Below are 19,113 nucleotides of genomic sequence, written 5' to 3'. Positions count from 1 at the left end.
TGTAGAAAACTCAAAGGGAGTCGTTCCCCAATGCCTTTGATTGCGAAAATGTGGATCTAGGTAATTTCCTAAGCTCTTTTTCTCAGGACTGTACATTACATCACATGAGAGAGGCTATAGAGGCCTTTCACAGATTCAGAATCTCACTTCACAGGCAACAGTTGCAATGCTATGCCATTGGGTTTGAGTTCTTTATATAAAAGCCTCTTTAGAGTTTGCTGGTTCATGTCAAGGTCGAGCGTCTAAACATTTGACTTAGCAGGACCATCTTTTGTCTTTTAGCTCTTTTCAAACTCCATGTGCCTATTAGCCCTGAGCAACCCTAAAACTCCAGGCCCATAACATGAGCTCAGCACAAGCAACCCTACAATATTATTTTGTGTTAAGCGCTGGAAGCCAAAGAAACCCAGAGAAGGGCTTGATCCGTGCCTGTGAGTCACAAACAAACATGTACAGCGCTGCATTCACAAGCAACCCTACAATAACAAGTGCGTATGGTTACTATACTGGCCTCTAGTGTGTACCTGGCCTATGCTCTCCCTTAACTTCCAAGGGAGGAATTTCCTCACTTTCTAGTATGAGATCTGCAGCTCCAGCAGGCAGTTAGCAAAGAGAGTCTCTCCCTGGGAAGTGCCCTGCAGTGCAGGGCAGAGAGAGCATGAGTTATGTCCTAGCGCTATCAGCCACATCTTTCATGTTTACGTCTTTTGGCCTGATTCTCTGCTGGGTGAGTAACTCTGCAGCTGCAGAGGCTGAGCTCTGTTACAAAACTGAAGGATTTACTTCCAGGTATTGAAAGGTTTATAGCTGAAAAACGTTAAGTTGCACAGATTCTTCAGTTGGAGAAAAATCCCCTTCCTCCTCTCACACAAACTCTCCTCTGTAAGGAGATGAGTTAAGGGGACCTTGTGATGCACATGGAATTCTGCAATTTCAACTGCAGAAAAAAATTCCACCTTAAACTCGTTTAAAACAGTAATTTGGGGACCTAGTTGGTATGCTGAAGTGTGCATATGGGGGAAATGTTACAGAATAAATATCTGGTCCAATGCCCTCCATCCTGCAAAGACACCCCTGGGTGCTATTTGAAGATGAGTAGAGAGGAGAATTCCTCCATCTTTTATTTCCAAATGTCTCTGCTTCCTTTGCTCCATTAACTCTGGAACTGGCCCTAACATCTTCACTACAAACTCATGGGTGAAAATTATAATAAGCATTTGTTTCTCTCAGCAACTAAGCATTCTGAAACTCTTATTGTGCTAGGAAGGGGACAGTTTTGTACATTTCTCGGTATGCAGACAAAATAAGAGAGAGAGAGTGAGTGAGTGAGAGTGTGTGTGTGTGTGAGAGAGAGAGAGGAGGAGAAGAATTTTTCTCCAACTGCAGAATCTGTGCAACTCTGTGTGTGTGTGTGTGTGTGTGTGTGTGTGAGAGAGAGAGATTTACGGTGAAGAGTGAGAGACTGTGTTCTAGCAGTCAGAGTGGGGGAATCAAACATTCTGGGTTCTGTTCCTGCTTCTAAAACTGATTCAGAGTGGGCCTGTGACTAAGTCACTAACTTATCTGTGCCTCATTATTTCTTATCATTTCTTTGTATTACTGCAGCTCCTAGAGTCACCAGCGGTTATTAGAGCCCCATTGTTATAGGTGCTATATATACTCTTCTTATATGTTCCATTCTATGCATCCAGTGAAGTGGGCTGTAGCCCACAAAAGCTTATGCTCAAATAAATTTGTTAGTCTCTAAGGTGCCACAAGGACTCCTGTTCTTTTTGCGGATACAGACTAACACGGCTGCTACTCTGAAGCCATTAAAAACACAGTAAGACACTCTCTGGCCCAAAGAACTTGCAATCTACATAAACCAGCAGATGGCGGGGGGAAGAGGAGGGTGGGCAGGGCTACAGAGGCAAAAGTGACTCTCCAAAGATCACGCAGCAGGTGAGAGGCAGAGTTGGGACTGGACTGCAGATCTCCTGGTTCCTAGTCCAGTGCTCCAGCCCTCCGTTTCACCATCTGTACAATCCAAATAACAACACCTGTGGGGGCTGCTGTGAGGATTAATTAACGCTCTGTATGGTGCTAGGGAAATACAAAGGTTTGTTAGGGGATATTTAGTAAGGCTGTTAATTAGTGATTGGTATTATAAAGTGCTTGCTCTCGTGGTCCATCTCTCAGAGCATCATGATGAAGTGATGAGCATTCCACTTAGTGAATCCACCCTCCTGCAACCAATGCCAATCGCAAGCACATTTTCTTAAGCTACTTCTACACTACCAGTGAGGGGTGTGATTCCCAGCTTGCTCTCCTCTGAGGTAGCATGCTAAAAGGATTAGCTGTGGCCCTGGGCAGCGGCGGCAGGGGTAATTAAGCCAGGTACATACCCAGGGGTTTATACTTGGGGTGGCGAGCCTGTGCTGTCACTCACAATGAGTCACGCTCGCTACATTGTAAGACACACCATGACAGTGACGCACGATTGCAGAGACTCCCAGAGTTATCTTGGGACCCTTTAATGCCCTGAAGGCCTGTGTTGCAAGCTGTGAGACAGCCACACAACAGCAGTGATTGGGGCCGAAGGAGCAGCTTATACATCAGATCTGGGACCACCGATTAGCATCCCAAAATTTGACTCAGCCTTTCACCCTTCTAGAGTCATAGAGTTCCCTGCATTTTACAGCACGCGGGTCTTTCAGAGGACATCTTAAAAAGAAAGGTTCTGTTTGCCCTGTACGTCTTATTTCAAACTTTTCCCAGCTCCTGCTGTGCACTGCAGCTGCCTCCTGCCCCAGAGGTGGCTGTATTTCTGTGTACCCAACTTACAAAGCATTCTGGGTCCCTCTGTGGTGAAAGGAACTTTAATAAATGCATAGTATTATTCATTTTATCATAAGAGGTAGTTAATTCACTCACTCCTTAAACTCCCTGCATTCATTTCCATAGACGGCCTAATGTTGCCTTGTGTGGGATAAACCCACAAGACAACTCTGAACATTAGCCCTGGTAGCTCAGCGGCATATGGAAAAGGTTAGTAATAAACAAATGAAGTCCCTAAAATCACTTGTCCAAGAATACCCAGGTCACCTCCCTTCCCGCTGTCCCCTCTCTGCTATTCGCAGTGTAAGTCTGGAAAGAATTTGGGGACAGTTTTTGAAAAGTGATGTGAAATAGATCAACTTTCTCTAGCCTTTTGGGTTGCCCTAAGCAACAGGTAAGGATGAGGTCTCTCAGGACTTCAGTGCCAGCCCGGGCTCTCACTCGGGCTGTCTTTGTTTAAGTGCTTGGTGCTTCACGGACTACTCCCTGCCCCTGGAGGATAGAAAGGCTTTTACCGTCACTGGGCCCAAGACCGTTCCAACAGCTGTAACAATTTCATTTTTAATTTACTCAGTACAGGCTTGTCTCTGCTTAATCCATCAAGACAACGTTGAGTTTTCTCAGCCAATAAATTCAGAGCGTGTGTGTGTGTGTGGAGATGAAGGGTCGCAGGAAGGATTCAGGCCAAAGGACTTGGAAAAACTGTAGCTAAATTGTAGCCAAATGAATAGGAATCTCTCCTAGCCTACTGTGAATACCAGCAAAATGGACCCAGGGCTTGCCATAGTGCAGTGCAATAACCTTCTTGGTCACAGCTGCTCTCCTGTGGGATAATCTGCCTAACAGGCTCCTTGTGTAGCCAGGATTTCTTATATTGTGCTCAGCTGAGGACCTCTGAGTGTTCTTGTTTTTAAAAGTTCATGCAGCTGAGACTATGCCCTCTAAGTTCATGATCTATTTTCCTATGCGTGTAGATCCCCCATTTCTGCTTCTGTTCTTCTCCCGTCACCGGAACAGTCACTTCCTCTCTCTTTCCCCTACCCCCAATTCCTGCCTCCTTCCAGTTCCCCCTCCCTGCAATTCCCTCCTTTACTCACCATCCCTTAAGCCCATCATAGCTTCCTGCTCTACTCCCCCACCCTGAAAAAAATGATTTGCACCTTTGCTGCTTTTACATCTTTGCTTTGTGAAGATGTCTCTGCATGCAGTGTCTCCTCTCACACACTCCATGCACCCCCACGGCCCAAGGCATTCCTTCCCTATTCCTTATCTCACCACAAAATGCTTGTGAGCACTCAGGATGAAGAAACCAATACAGGTGGGAAAATATTGCATTATATTATGAGGGTGATGTCCCTGTTTATTCATTTTTTAAACAACCAAATGACATTGCTGGGATGCACTTTACCTTGTTTCCCGCTCTTTCCTTTCTTTAAACTAAGGAGTAAGAAGAAACCTCCCTGCATCCCCCTTGCATAAATAAGCTGAAATACCTTCTTCTTCATGGTTTTTCAAGGTGTAACAACACTGTCTCCTCTGGGTACCACTTTCACTCCATCGCTGATTGTCAAAGGCACGGTGCCTCTTTGAACAAGGTTTATGGCTTTTTCTGGTGGGTGGTATGACTGTTCTAAATCAATCAGATGACATTAGCCTAATGTCTAATTAGCCATGGGTGGGCATGTTCTTTGATTATAGGAAGGACCCCAGGCAATGGCTGGTGTTTTTAAGGTCCGTTTCTACACCTATCAATCATCGTTTGACAAGCAGCGCAGGAAAGAGGAAAAATAATCTGAAAGGAAAAAAATGATGTTAAAGTATTAATCTCCCTCTCTTGCTTTCATATTGTAGTTGTCGCTGAAATAAAGATTGTTATTCTGCTCTTCCCATTGGTATAGGAGCAATCTTCTGTAAATGTAGGTAGAGAGGTGGGTTTTCATTTTACGCAGAGGGTGAGGAGAACTAGCAATGAACTAACAATTGTTATTTTTAAATACCCTGTTTTAAATAGGTGGCAAACTATGTAATTTTATTGACTGATTGATTGATTGATTGATTGACAACGGAAGGATTATTATTTATTTTCATTAAACATGTCTTGAAACATTGTATGTTTCATTCTGTTGCTGTTCCTAGAATTCACTTCAGTGCAGGACAGATGGGGAAGAGGTTTTGGAGAGACGTGCCAGAGGCATACTTGAAATAATAGTATTGCTAAAAATAATAAAACCTCTCTGAGATGCGCTGGTTCTGATTGTTCTACACCTGGCTGTTCCCGCCATTCTCTGAGACCACATTTTAAAATTGCAGCGTGATGATTATCCAGGAACTAGAGATTAACCTGGTGCTTAAACTGCCTTAAAAAAGCCTTAAAAATAGATTAAAATAATTTCATTTTCTTGCACTGTTCTCATCAATATGAAAACAGGCAATTTTAAAACCCATTTTTTTCCCCGTGCGAATCTTACTGGAAAAGTTCTAAAGAATGTAATAGAAAAGGATAGGGTTTTCTGACCTGTCCTATAGAATTTAGCAGAAAACTATAGCCCTGGTATAGAATTCTACAGCATGGTTTGAGAAAGCCGCATTCTCTGATACTGATTTGTAAAATATTTTCTATAACACCCCATTCAGTTTCAGAGGTCACGAGCCTGAGAGTCACATTTCATTTGCATGTGTATGGGGAATTTAAAAAGAAGATCAATAAAGTTGATTGGAAAATGTTTTCCTTCCCTGCTCCCACCTCCAGCCCCTAGAACATTTCAATTACATTTTAAATTTGTTGTCGTCCAAATTTTCCACTGATAATTTCAATTTTTTGTCAAAATAAACAAAAATCTAGATATCAAAAGATGGTCAGCTGAGAACGGTCAAAAAAGTGATTTGGGGCTCAAAATGTTTCGAATGAAAAAACAAACCTTTTCCCATTATTTTCTGTTAATAGATGAATAGAAATTGCTGTTGGAGGAGTTCAGCAGCCCTCAAACCATGCAGTTAGCCAGCCTTGCCCACATCCTATGACTTTTGGAAGACAAAGGAAGCCATGAGTGTAAATTTAGGAGTCTCCTCAGGGCTTGTCTACACTACAGGTTATGTCACTCAGGGGTGTGAGCCATGTAAGTTACACCCACCTAAGCACTGGTATGGATAGTGCTGTGTTGGTGGGCCAGCTTCTCCTGCTGACATAGCTATCACCTCTAGGGGAAGTGGTTTTATTATGCTGATGGGAGAACTCTCCTGTCGGCAGAGAGCATCTTCACCAGATGCCCCACGTCAGGCTGAATTTGGGCTTAGGTTGCATTATTGTTATTATGTTTGTACAATTTCAGTTTGCCTACAGTGATACGGTGTGTGCTACAAAGGAATCTATGTGCTGAGGAGACTAGAAAATGAAAAGCTGTGGTTGTTTCCAGGCATTTCTACAAAAGCAGGGCTGATTCAGAAACACCAGACTAAACCAAGTGATGGAGCTGGAAGAGAGCGCTTGGGTTCAGGTGCGTGCACATGCAAATTCCTTAGCATCTTGTAGACTATTAAAATATCCATGGCTCTCATAAGCCAGTCAGTACCCAATCCTCAGTAACCCCACTCCACCCAGCCACTATGGAAAAGTCCTACAGACAATAGGGTACTAAAGAAATGTAATACAACCTATAGAAGTTACTCTGAAGACTTATAGCATTTGATGGAGACATAGTTCCTATCTCTAGGTTTTCTGATGCATCCTATAGGATTTTATAGTCTGGAAATAATTATTAAATTCTCTAGGATGGTATAAGAAATCAGTAGAGGTCAGTGGAGCTATAGCTGTTTATACCAGTAGAAGACATGGCCCTCTAGAGCTGGGTTGCTCTTGGTTTTGGGTTTGGGGTTTTTTTGCGGGGGAGGTGTTGGTTTCTGATCTTTTTTATTTTAGCATGATCCTGGATGCTGCATCATCAGAGCCCAGTGTATGCTCAACAGTGTGTTCTGCAAAGGCTCCTGGGCATAATTATTGATCTGAAGACACTTCACTTGGAAGTTAGAAATCTTAGCTGCCTTTGCTCTCCGGTCTGTTTCCTTGCACAAAAAAGTAATGGATCTGTTGTTCTGAGGGATACAAGATACAAGGGGTTTTTGCTTTGTTATGTTTTTTAAAGTCAGCTCCAGAGCCCTATTGTTCATAGGCCCATTAAAATGGTCACATGCTTAGAAAGACCCGGTTAGTGCTATTTAGTGACCCTGCTGTGCCGTCGTTCTGAAAGGGGGATAGTGTTGCTAAACTGGCTATTGAACCATGCAACTGGGCTGCCCCTCCGAGGGAAAGCGGGGAGGGCTCTCCTGCGCTCTTTCAGGGGAGTTTTTGTGTGTGTGTATTTGTGTTGAATGTGAGCAGCTAGGCTTCTATTCTGCTCTTGCTGAAACAGAATAAGGTGGCGCACAATGGGACAGGCAGAAGAGAAGGGAGTGGAGAAGGGGGGTGGCCCATACAACAGGTGCACCAAAGATGGCTGCCACTTTCCCACACATATCACTCAGCCTCCAGTGGCCTCAGAAGGGCCAGGAACTAAATAGCCTTTGGGATCGAGTGTCTGCAGGTTAGATGTGGGAGAGAAAAAGCGCAGCAAAGCGGGGGAATAGAAGGGGGGAGTTGTTTGTGCTTCTGCAGCCTTGTTATTACCATCTCTAAAGTCGCAACTTGCAACATTATCTGTGTTCTTTTGCTCTGATAGTCACACACTGCTGAGGTCCTGTGATCGTACCTTGCGGGTTGGACACAGAGACAGTTGCCATTGTGCTTTGTCTCCTTTAGTGGCATATCAGCCACTTCCTCTGCTTCAGGTAGGGCTGGAAATTGCCTCACAACTCAGGTACTACCCGGCATGATGTGCTTTCCATTGGCTTCTTGCCAGGCAACGGGGCATATGCCCTTTGCCCCACCCTCACAAACTTTTAACCAGAACCTCAGGGGACGGTGTGCACCTCCCACCCTTTCCTTATAGAAAGGTCCTGTGGAAATGAACAGATGGTGAAATAAACGGCAATTAAATAGCATTCTGTTGAAATGATTCTACAGTTCTGTGGAATATAACAGAATCAGAACCTTCTTTTATGTTTATTGAACCTTTCTGAAGAATCTATAAGTGGGATCAAATTTTCCACTCAATATTCTGGCCAGGTTAAAGCTTCCATAGGAAGGCACTCATTGTCTGTTAAGCCCTATAGGAGTTTTCCGTAAGATTTAGGACCAAGAGTTTCAAAGGTGACTTAAGATTTTGGGTTCCCAGCTCGAGACAGCTTACGGGAGCTCATTCAGTGCAGCAAGTTGCCTCTTCCCCAAATTTGAGGCATCTGAAATCACAAGTCACATTTGAAACCCTTCATTTAAGTTGAAAGCGAGCCTGGAAGAGTGCTGTGCATGTGAACTACTGTAAGAGATGATGGGCATGATAGGGTTATGAAAGAAATATCACATAAGTTCTCTGGGGAAAGAGGCTTATTAAAATATTTTCATCAGAGGCATGTTATGGTTTAAGGCAGAGAAAATAGCACTATAATTTCAGAGGTGCTGTGATGTAGGAAAATGGCAGAGCCTATCCCATAAGCCCTAGACTGTGATTAGGAAACATTAGGGTATCAGAAAAGGGACTCTCTACCTGTCAGATGCACTTTCAGCCAGGACAGGGTTTCCTTCTCATTTATTATGAAGATCAGTGTTTCAGATCTACTCTCATGAGGACTGTCTTTCTGTCTCTTTACACCAGTGGTCCCCAACCTTTTCATCTGGCAGGCGCCAGACGAAGGACCACGGTGGCAGTGGAGCATCTGCTGAAATGCCGCCAAATTTCTGCGGCATTTCGGTGGCGACACCTCTCGATGACGCCGCTTGTCGGGGGCAAGCGGCGTCATCGAGAGGCGTCGCCGCCGAAATGCCGCCGAAATTTGACAGCATTTCGGCGGATGCTCGACCGCCGGCCAAGATGCGGGCGCATTTGGGGCATGTAGGGCGTTGGGGACCCCTGCTTTACACAATTGCTTTGTCTTGCAGCATGTTTGTTGGGAGGAATGTTGCCTAGTGGTTAGTGTCTGGGACTGAGTCAGGACTCCTGCGTTCTATGCCTGGCTCTACCATTGATTTGTGGGTAACAACCATCAGCTGGCAAATTTAATCCACAGTCTAGCAGCAAAATCTCTGTCCCAGAGAGAATGTTTCTTCTAAATACTTATTGTCCGGAGACTGAGTTCTCTGTTTAAAACCTTGTTAAAAGCTATTTACCAGTAAGTCAAAGGCTCTGCTCAGAGTACAGCAAAAGCCAATCCTCTGAAATCCAGTGGAGGGGGCACAGTGAGGACTCCTGTATAACATTGCTCTACAGAGGCCATCTCTGAACCATTAGCATGAGACCACAGCATAGCCAGTGGATCCACAACTCCATGGATCAAGTAGCTAAAACCTTTGGGGGTGGGGATGGGGAAGGGGAAGCACATGGACCATGGATACAACTGCATCCCTGATGCTGAATTACTGCCCGTGGATGTACTCAGCTGTCGATTCACAATGTGGAGGAGGATTGCAAACTACAAGCCCTGGGGGAAACCCTGTACCAAGCCTGTTGATTCAGGCGTCACGCTGGGAGGCAGGCATTTTGTCCCTGTTCTGTTAACACCAGACTTGCTGAATGCTTGTCTGAACCAAATCTTCAGCTCTTCTGAAGTGTGCTTCTCATTACAGTAGGGCCCAACATTTCAAAAGGTGGAGCCCAAAACATAGGCTCCCAAGTCAATATTTAGGCTTCTAAATAAGAAGGTTGATGTTCCAAAAATGATGGGCATCCATTAACCTCAGAAGGAAATGCTGGCTGCTCAGCACTTTTGAAAATTCGGCTACTTATTTAAGACCCTGGCTGTCCAAATCTCAGTAGAATTTAACACAAATTGGATGCTGAAATCCCTTAGCTGGCTTTGAAATCCTAGTCTAAATATGGATGCAGGAGCTTAGTTTTAGGCTCCTAGCTTTGAAAATCATGGCCAAGAAGCATAGTCACCATGGTGATTAGATATTTCATAAATAACTATATAGACAGAACTAATATGCATGTTTGTAAAGAGCCGTAGCACAATGGAGCCCTGACCTTTGACTGGGAATTCTAGCTGCTCTTGTAATACAATGTCGAATTTTCATTACCTGTTAAAAATGGAGACACACATTTGGCCACTTGTTAGCTAGCTGGTGAGCTGAGAGCTTTTCTCTCAACATTCTAATTGCACAGCATATCAAATCAAAATCTCCTTATAGCTTTAAATGTGCCATGCATTTGAATTACTCACACAGTCCATTATGCCCCGTTCATGGCTTTTGGTCTCCTCCCACAGCTCATGTTTGCTCATTAGTATTTTAAGAGTCATTTTTTTTCTCTGTCTGAAACGGAAAAGGGGGAGCGGGGAGTTTTCATTTATACAGACCTATTTTTTAATTTTTTTTTTTTGAAAAATGCTCTTGGTGCCCAGAAGTGTCAAATTCTAACACGCAGAGGGAATAATGTTGGTTTTTAGCTGGTAATAGTCTGTGTTTTTGTGGCTGACTATTGGGAAATTTTTAACATATTTCTTTAGCCTGTAGTTTCAGGAGATTAGATGACTTTTTAATGTTCCCTTGCAGAAAGAACATAAAGAAAAGTATATCCCTTTCTTAGTAATGTTTGTGGGACTCATTCTAGTTAGCAAGCAAAGGTCTGGTGAGTGTGGATTTTTCATATACAAATTTATCTTGTATGTATACATATCCTATTGGAAAGGTTTATAAAGAAGTGTATTCTTCTATGGATTTTTCTGAGCTGTTTTATATGCTTTGTCTAGGATTTTAAGCTGTATATTTTCAGCAAACTGAGTAACACAACCGGTTTGAAAGCTGACTTGACTTCTGAGTGTCCATAATGTCATTATAGCTGTGGCCTTCATTATGAGATGTATTCTGCTCTTATTTGGAGTTAACAGCACCTTTGCTAATGACTTCAGTGGGAACGAGATCAGATTCAATCCTGGAAAGTGCTCTCACGTTGCGATGAATCCAATGGTAGTTGAAAGCAACACTTCACCTCCCAGAGTGTTTACCACCTTGCAATTTCGGGCCTTAGATGCATAGCTGACACAAGATAACATCATATGTAGAGCTGGGTGAATAATTGAGTTTTTGGTTCGATGGGTCAAATCACATCTAACATTTTTTGGAATTCTTGGTGGATTGAAAATGTCAATTCTGGGGCTGTTCCAGAACAGGGATTTGAATCTGGATCTCCCACGTGAGTGCCCAAACCGCTGGGCTAAAAATTATAAAAGGGGGAGACATAAAAGAGATGGTGGTGGCAACAGCAGCACCACCACCACCACCTCCTTCTCCTCTTCTGGCCATTTTGTGAATGGATGAAAGTAACAGTGTCAAATTTGCCAATAGTTTTGGGTCAGCCAAACATTGAATAAACTATTTGCCACCCAAAAGTCACCCAGCTCTGGTCAGATGTTTCAGGCACCAGGATACAGCAATCAGATGCAACAATGTGCCAGTCAAAGAAAATCTGGGTTTTCCACAAAGACATTTACTTTGGGCTTAAAAAAGTTAGATTGATTTCCTGGGGGCTGCCTTCTCCGACTCCCCATGTCTTCAGGTGCTATGAGGCTGGAAGTATATTTAACAGAATACAGGATGCTTTTTTCCCCTAGTGCATATTGTATCCTGCAGCCACTCTGTTGTCCTGAGTGGAAATGCAATGTGATCTACCACATTTAGATAGACTTTACTCATTGGAAGTGAAGGGAACTTAAACTTCCGACTCCCCAGTGCTGTATGTGGAGTCTGGGCATACCAGGTGATGAACATATCATCTCCAACTAAGTCTTTAAGGCAGAGGTTTTTTGGGGGGGGGGGGGGGCTAGTGAAATGAGGAGAATTATCAACCGACCTTGGTTGTTTTATGGGTGGGATGGGTGCAATAGTCCATGAGATAATGTTTACGTGAGCCTTCGCCCCAGAACTTAAACCAAAGTAAGAGAAACTCAGACAATCAGTGCTTCATAAATGATTTGTCTTTTTGAAACAGAAACACAAACACTGAAATGGCACAAGAAATGTTATTCTTGCTATATTTTCAGTATGGTTGAAACCAGGATTCCAAACCATCACTGGAATGTCTTGTGCCAAAATAGGGCTCCGGTAAGGTTGTCTAACATAGAGGACCAGGTTCTGTTTACACTTAATCCAGCATAAATCAGGTGTACCTTCAGTGCATCCATTGGTGTCTCTGCTACAGTCACTGCTGTGTGAGGACAATCAGGCCTTGGGTTTCTGGTTTGCTCCAGTCACAATGCCATGGCACTATGATACTATTGAAGATCATGATGAGATCTATCTGGGGGGCAGATTATCCCACATCTGCTGCTGCAGCATTCTTACATCTCCTTCTGAAATGTCTGGTGCTGGCCACTGTTAGAGACAGGATGCTGGCCTAGATGAGCATCGGGTCTCACCTAATAGGGAAGGGTTTCTCAAACAGGGGTCACCACTTCTGTAGGGAAAGCCCCTGGCAGGCCGGGCCGGTGTGTTTACCTGCCCCATCCATAGGTCCGGCTGATTGCGGCTCCCATTGGCCCAGAGCAGCGATCAGCTGCCAGTGAGAGCCGCGATCCGCTGGACCTGCAGACGGGGCAGGTAAACACACTGGCCCAGCCTGCCAGGGGCTTTCCCTACAGAAGCTGCGACCCCTGTTTAAGAAACCCTGCAATAGGGCCATTCCTATGTCCAGGATTGGAGGGCCTTTTAATGTCTCCTGCAACCTGAGAAGTGCTGAGAAGGCTGAAAGAATTGGGTTTGTTTAGTTTGGAAAAGAGAAGACTGAGAGGGGACATGATAGCAGTTTTCAGGTATCTAAAAGGGTGTCATCAGGAGGAGGGAGAAAACTTGTTCACCTGAGCCTCTGAGGATAGAACAAGAAGCAATGGGCTTAAACTGCAGCAAGAGAGATTTAGGTTGGACATTAGGAAAAAGTTCCTAACTGTCAGGGTAGTTAAACACTGGAATAAATTGCCTAGGGAGGTTGTGGAATCTCCAACTCTGGAGATATTTAAGAGTAGGTTAGATAAATGTCTATCCGGGATAGTCTAGACAGTATTTGGTCCTACCATGAGGGCAGGGGACTGGACTCGATGACCTCTCGAGGTCCCTTCCAGTCCTAGAGTCTATGAATCTATGCATTGGAGTTCCAGGTGATAAAGAAGTTGTGGGTCCACAGCACCTTATAGGATCTAGCCATTGGCTTCAAGATGGCAGAATCATGGTCCTATCAAAACTGAGACCACCTTGGAAACACTGGGATAGAGAGATCTTCAAAACTGACTTCTTCTTGAACCATCGTCCCAGAAAGAACACTTTCCCGTTAAGATTTAAAACATCATGTTCTTCGTAGCTCTCACATTTTATGCTGTGACATCCTCTTCCAACATTTAATTACTTTTATTTGAATATGGACATATTTCTCCGTACCAGTGTACATATGAAACAAGCTTCTCTGAGCAGTTTCCTTCTGGGAGTAAACTGTCATTTTTCACCACATTAAATTTTATACGTTTCAAGCGAATGGAAAATAGATTTTATTATATATATATATATATTGCCCTGAATGTTTTATAGCTGAAAAAACAGAATTTGTGGTTTTAACTGTTAAGGTTTGATGCACAGGGCTATGGAACCTTTTATGTAACCTGATGGCCTGAATAATTATCAAAATATTTTGCTTTCCATCCTTTCTGAGCCTTTGCACCAGAAAAAAAAAAGTGTATGCAACCTTTTCACCACCAAAAAAATAAAATAAAAAAATAGCCCCTTCACAAACTCTGCTCGCTTTGCTGCCGTATGTACTGTAATGTGAAGAGCCAGTAGCAAATGGTTCTGTGGCTTGAATGCTCGTTCTTATCAGTTATTGCACAGGAAGAAAGAACTCAGGGGAAACCTAGTGTGGAGGAAATGGGACTAAACATCTATTGGGTAGGCAAAAGCCACCAGCACTAAGTGTAAGGCAGTTCTTTATCGGCTCCAGATACTCTGACTACCGTACGTCGAGTTCAAAGCTTCACTTTTTTTGAAGCTACAAAGATTTTGCTAATTACAGAGTCTGGGGAGACAAATTCAGATTATCTGAAGAGACAGATGGATCAGAAATCAGAGACAAGCTCTCAGTGAAATGTCGCAGGTTTCAGGCTGGTAGATTTGGACTCTCCCTGGATGTTAGCAGTGTTATTTAATATTATTTGTATTACAGTAGCGGCGAGAGGCCTCGACGGAGATCAGGGCCACATGGTGCTAGGTGCTGTGCAAACACATAGGAAGAGTGCCCCTGGGCCAAAAGCAAAAGCTGGGAGAAGAAACAGAGGGGGAGTGACTTGCTAAAAGTCGCACAGATGACCAGTGGCAGAGGTGGGACTAGAACCCACTTCTCTTGACCTGTATGAAAAGGAACAGTATCATCAGTGAAACTAATGTGGACAAAAATCAGTAAGGTTGTATTAATCTTCATGCTTCAAGGCAGACCCTAAACTAATGGCAAATTTCTGGCAGGGGAATGGTTCAATCCTGTAACTGCTTTCTGTGCAGAATGTCCAGGCATTTATGATGCTATGAAACTGTTATGCCTTTTCTTTTCTGGGCACGTAGCTTTAAAGATCTAAGATCTCTCCCTGTCTTCAGAGTTTGGCAGCTATTTGGTTCCCAGAACTGCTGCAGTCTGTTACGGAAGAGACGCACACGCTGTAATCTCTCTCAGAGACTTTGCTTCTGATTTTTCTTAGTTTTTAATCCCGCTAACTAAAATTCATTTTAGACTGGAAGTACCTGTTTGCTTTTTGTGTATGGAAACCCAGGAGATAGCTGTTTAAATATTGTGCCATTGGAATTTGTTTTCCCCACTGGTTTTGTTCATGCGGTATTTGCTATTCTTTACATTTTTTTGGAAATTAAAACAGGAAAACCAAAAGTCTTTTGACTTTTGGCCAAAAATGGAACAATCCCTGGCAGCTTTTGGACAAAATTTTCAACTGCTGAAAATCAATTTTTTTTTCCAATGAAAAATCAAAATTTTCAGCCAAAACAACAAACACAGTTTCTAATCAGTGCTAATGGAAACAGAACCCTCCTATTGCTTCAGCTGTAGTCCAAGAAGAGCAGAACCCAGTTTTCTTGAAAAAGAAATAGCTCTTGGTGGATGGAAATTCTATGTGCCAGTTTTAGCATGGAACAAACGGCAAAGGAGTTATAACCTCTCTGAAAATAGGGGCTTATATGTGACAACACAACCGGTGCGTTAATGGCATGAACAGCATTGCCTAAAGAATAGGTATAACTCCTCTGTCCTTGATTCAGCGGAGTTAATACCCTGCAAAGCCCATCAGATTTGCCAGGCAAGGTACATTGATGAACCATTCACACGATTTAGAGATAATCCCCATTTGCCGGATTTTGGATTTTGTTGACTCAGGATATCAAAAGTGCAGCCAATTCCAACCCTGGCCCCTCCAACTTCTGTCATATCAACTCCCAGAATCCTCAGTTGTTCCTTTAGGGCAGCTTTACACTCCATTAGTCTGCTCCTTAAGCCTGGGCCAAAGATCTGGCTATAATTGATTTTAGTGGAAGCCCCTTTGTAGGCAAACTCCATGTCAGATGGAAACATGACCCTTCTCAGAACAATCCACCTGGAATTTAGGTAGGTGCAAGAGCGAAACATGCTGGAAACCAGGAAGAGATAATCTGGGGAGAAATTAACTCTTTATCCGCTCCCAGAAATCAATTCCATCTGAGTGTGAAGGGCTGGGGCTGTTAGGTGTAGCCACCATTCTGTCAGCACTTTGTGAGGCCTGTAATTAATATATGGAGCCCTGTTATTGGAGCTCCTGGTCTTAACCTAAACTGGATGATCACAGAGGTTGCAGTTTCTGATGAGGAAAGAGTTAGAAATCTTCATGGGAAACAGCCCGTAGGCAACCCAGAGTGTGGAAGGGTCAGAGGTGATTGGAATTCTCCTAGGTACCCTTCAAGCTTTCAATAAGATTAGACAGAGAAGTGAAAATTACAACAGAGCTGCCACATCCCTTTCCCAAGGGGTAATGATCTATTGGAATAGAGAGCACCTAGAGGACCCTTTCTAATGCTCAGTGAAGTCAGTTGGAGTCTTTCCATTGATTTCAAGGATGCCGAATAGAAATGTGTCTCCCTTTGAGAAGAAAAAGCTGAGGAGCAATTAAATGTGAAGCTGGAGTTGAAAATTCATTTCCCCATTCAGCTTCCCCAAAGTTTGCAGGGGGAGTTTGGGTCTAGGTTTTTGGTTCAGCCCTATCTCTAATCAAAGGGCTTGATTCTCCAGCTTGTTGCTAGTATATCTCTTTTGATTCCAATGCGCTGGTGAATCAGCTGAAAATGAGGAGCTGGGGTATACAGGGAGAATTAATGTATTGTTTTCTTTGTCCTCAGGTAGCCATTGCGGGAAAACCAAAACAAGACCAAGAAAACCCAACGCTACCAGCAAAATTCATTTTGTTTCTGCCCAGACATTGGATGGAAGGACTAAATTACCAAGCAGACACACATTACACAGACAGGTGGGTCTGTAACTTTCCCTGGCAAAGATTTCACGCTTTTAAGTCTAGTTTTAATTATAATTCCTTTTACAATAAAGTCCTATATAATTTAATATGGCTGAAATCATGGATATTTAGAAGAGCTTTATAAAAATTATTCTAAAGCCCTATTACATTTTATAGATAGAGAACTTTTCTATAGGTCTTTACAAAAAATTAAAATTCTATCAAATGGTTCAAAATACCCATAGATAAGTTCTCATTTTCAATAGGACTTTTAAAAAAAAAAAGAAAAAAAGATGTGTTGGGCCCAATCAGGAAAACTGAAGTGATAGAAAACGTTATGCACTTTTAACCCAGGTGCCCAGTCTTTATTGTCCATTCCAACCCTCGTCTTCCTCTGCTGTGGCTTGCTGTATCCCTATGATGGTGTCTTTGTTGCACAAATTCTGCCCCGGGGGCCTCACAAATATTTGCAAGGAGCAGTTTTCTCATGCAAATGGGAATGAATTTGGGACCAGATCTCCAGCTGCGGTAAATCAGCGTAGCTAACTGAAGCCAAAGACGCTACAGCAATTTACACTAGGTGAGAATCTGACCCCAGATCTTTAGGGCTAGATGCCTTCCTTGGAGTCATGCATGTGCATCTGAGGTCACAACTTGGCATGCACTGTCCCCTTCGGCCTCATGAAGCTAATTAGAAGGGTTTGCTAAGAGGAGAGAGGCAGGAAAATAGAGGCCATTGGAATCTTATTACTGAGGTCAAACAGCACATTTTTGTGAGCCTGCAGGAGCAGGTATGGGTGTAGGGCTGGAACAATCCCAATTAGATGACTAATTTAGCTCCTCTTGCTTTTTAGCCTTTGGCCACAGAGTCAGCAGAAGTAACTATCAGTTCCCAACTTGCCATGCTGTGCTGATTATTGGTTAATTGAGGCTTTTTAAAGGCCTGGAAACATTGTGACACTTGACTAACCTGGAGGGATATTTCTGTGCGGCAGGAGCTTCCCTTGCATCTCTGTCTCCCTCCTACTTCTCCCAGTGGGGAAAGAGAGCTGACGAATGGCTTGGCCATCGCCTCCGGGCGGTGGTCAGACAGTTGGCCATAGAGGAGTCAGGATGCTCGGGGAATTAAAAAGGACTTCAAAAGGACGGAATCAGTGGGATAGTCTGTTTCCTCCCCATCCTCAGTGTCTGGGACTTCCCAGCTGTGCTCGGCCATGAGATCGCCACTCCTTTGGTGAGCTTATTAAAATTGGGACAATTAAGAGGCAACGGATTCCTGCAGAACAGCTCAGCACCAGATGATTATTTAAACTCTCCTCTCCCCTTCCCCTAGTGAGAGAAACCTCAGGCATAGGTGTAAATGAAGAGGCACCGAAGTCGATGGAGTGAAACCAGAGTTACACAAAGCGGGATCGGGACCCTTATACCTGACCACACCCCGTACATTGAGATTTAACTTCATCCAAATCCTGCTTATCCTTGAACCCCGATTAGCCCTTTATCTACACGCAAGGGTGCCATCAACCATGCTGAGGAGAAAAGCCCCTCCCTAACTTCCTGAGCAGCTGCATGAGAGCTCCCTGCCTCAGGGCTCAGGCCCAGTACTAAGGCACTGGATGGGAGAGGGGAAGTAAGCAACATCTTCTTCAGGGCCGCGGTAAGTTACATCTGCTGAAGAATTAGGGGGAGCAGGGAAGGATATAGGATTCTGAGTCACAATCCTCTTGCTGCACTCCTCTGACACTGGCATGCTATACGCTGCCTGAGATGCAGAAGAAAACCTAAAGGCTTCCCAGGTAGGGTGCTGGAGTAGGAGTCAAGGGACCAGGGTTCTATTCCTGGCACTGCTTTATGACCTTGGGGAAGTTACTTTGCCTTTCTGTGCCTCGGTTTCCCTTTCTGCCTTTTCTTTTTACATAGTCAGCTCTTTGTGATAGGGACTTTCTCTCCATGTGTGTGTACAGTGCTTAGCACACTGGGACCCTGGTCTTGACTGGTGCCGCGGGGTACTAACATAATACAAATAATAGTTGGATATTATTTATTGCTCTTTGGAAAACATACCTTCCATTTACTTTGGCCATTTTGTCCCTGTCCCTGTAAAGACTTTTGAGAAAATGTTCCATAAAAACTGCTGGATGAAATTTGAACTAAATACAGTTACAAAATCCCTCCCTCCCCGCCACCCCCACATCAATCAGTTGCAAAAAGGTTTGCTCGTTGAAGTGGTGAAAGCACATTAGGGCTTGGGCAGTGTCCAGCCCGAGAGCCATTTTCCCAATTTACAGCGTTAATTGAGAGGTTTATAGGCCTACAAAAATATTCCATTGCTCCTAGGGGTTCCTCATGCTGCACACCTAGACCCTCTACGATTTGGTCATGCCCTGACTGACTGGCGGGGAGGGGGAGAAGAGAGGGTGTAGATGACAGACTGGCTCCATACTAGAGAGACAAGGTAGGTGAGGTAATATCAAGCACCTTGAAAATAAATCCTAGTAGTTGGTTTTTCTTAATCTGTTTTCTATCTGCTATACAGAATGGTGGCTCTATGGTATTGCCGACCCCAGCTATTCAACGATCATGAGTCAGGCCCCTCAAACATCATGAAATTGGCTTGAAACACATGCACTTAAATAAAAACATTTTGGGGTCTTGTCTTTGTCCTTTTGTTTCCTGAGAAGGGTGACCATA

At 43.7% G+C, this 19,113-nt stretch overlaps 1 long non-coding RNA gene across 1 annotated transcript; it reads left to right on the top strand.

Annotated features, from left to right (window-relative positions):
• The first annotated feature begins 6,167 nt into the window (after window positions 1-6,167).
• Window positions 6,168-18,857, top strand: LOC120383418. Its single transcript, XR_005588468.1, has 3 exons — window positions 6,168-6,311; window positions 16,310-16,437; window positions 18,760-18,857. It is a non-coding gene; the product is annotated as an uncharacterized LOC120383418 (long non-coding RNA).
• The last annotated feature ends 256 nt before the right edge of the window (window positions 18,858-19,113 follow it).

This window comes from Mauremys reevesii, linkage group 15 (genome assembly GCF_016161935.1).
Source record: "Mauremys reevesii isolate NIE-2019 linkage group 15, ASM1616193v1, whole genome shotgun sequence".
Taxonomy (NCBI): Eukaryota; Metazoa; Chordata; order Testudines; family Geoemydidae; genus Mauremys; species Mauremys reevesii.
Note: the sequence above shows the minus strand (reverse complement) of the source record. Positions and strands in the feature narration are given on the sequence as shown.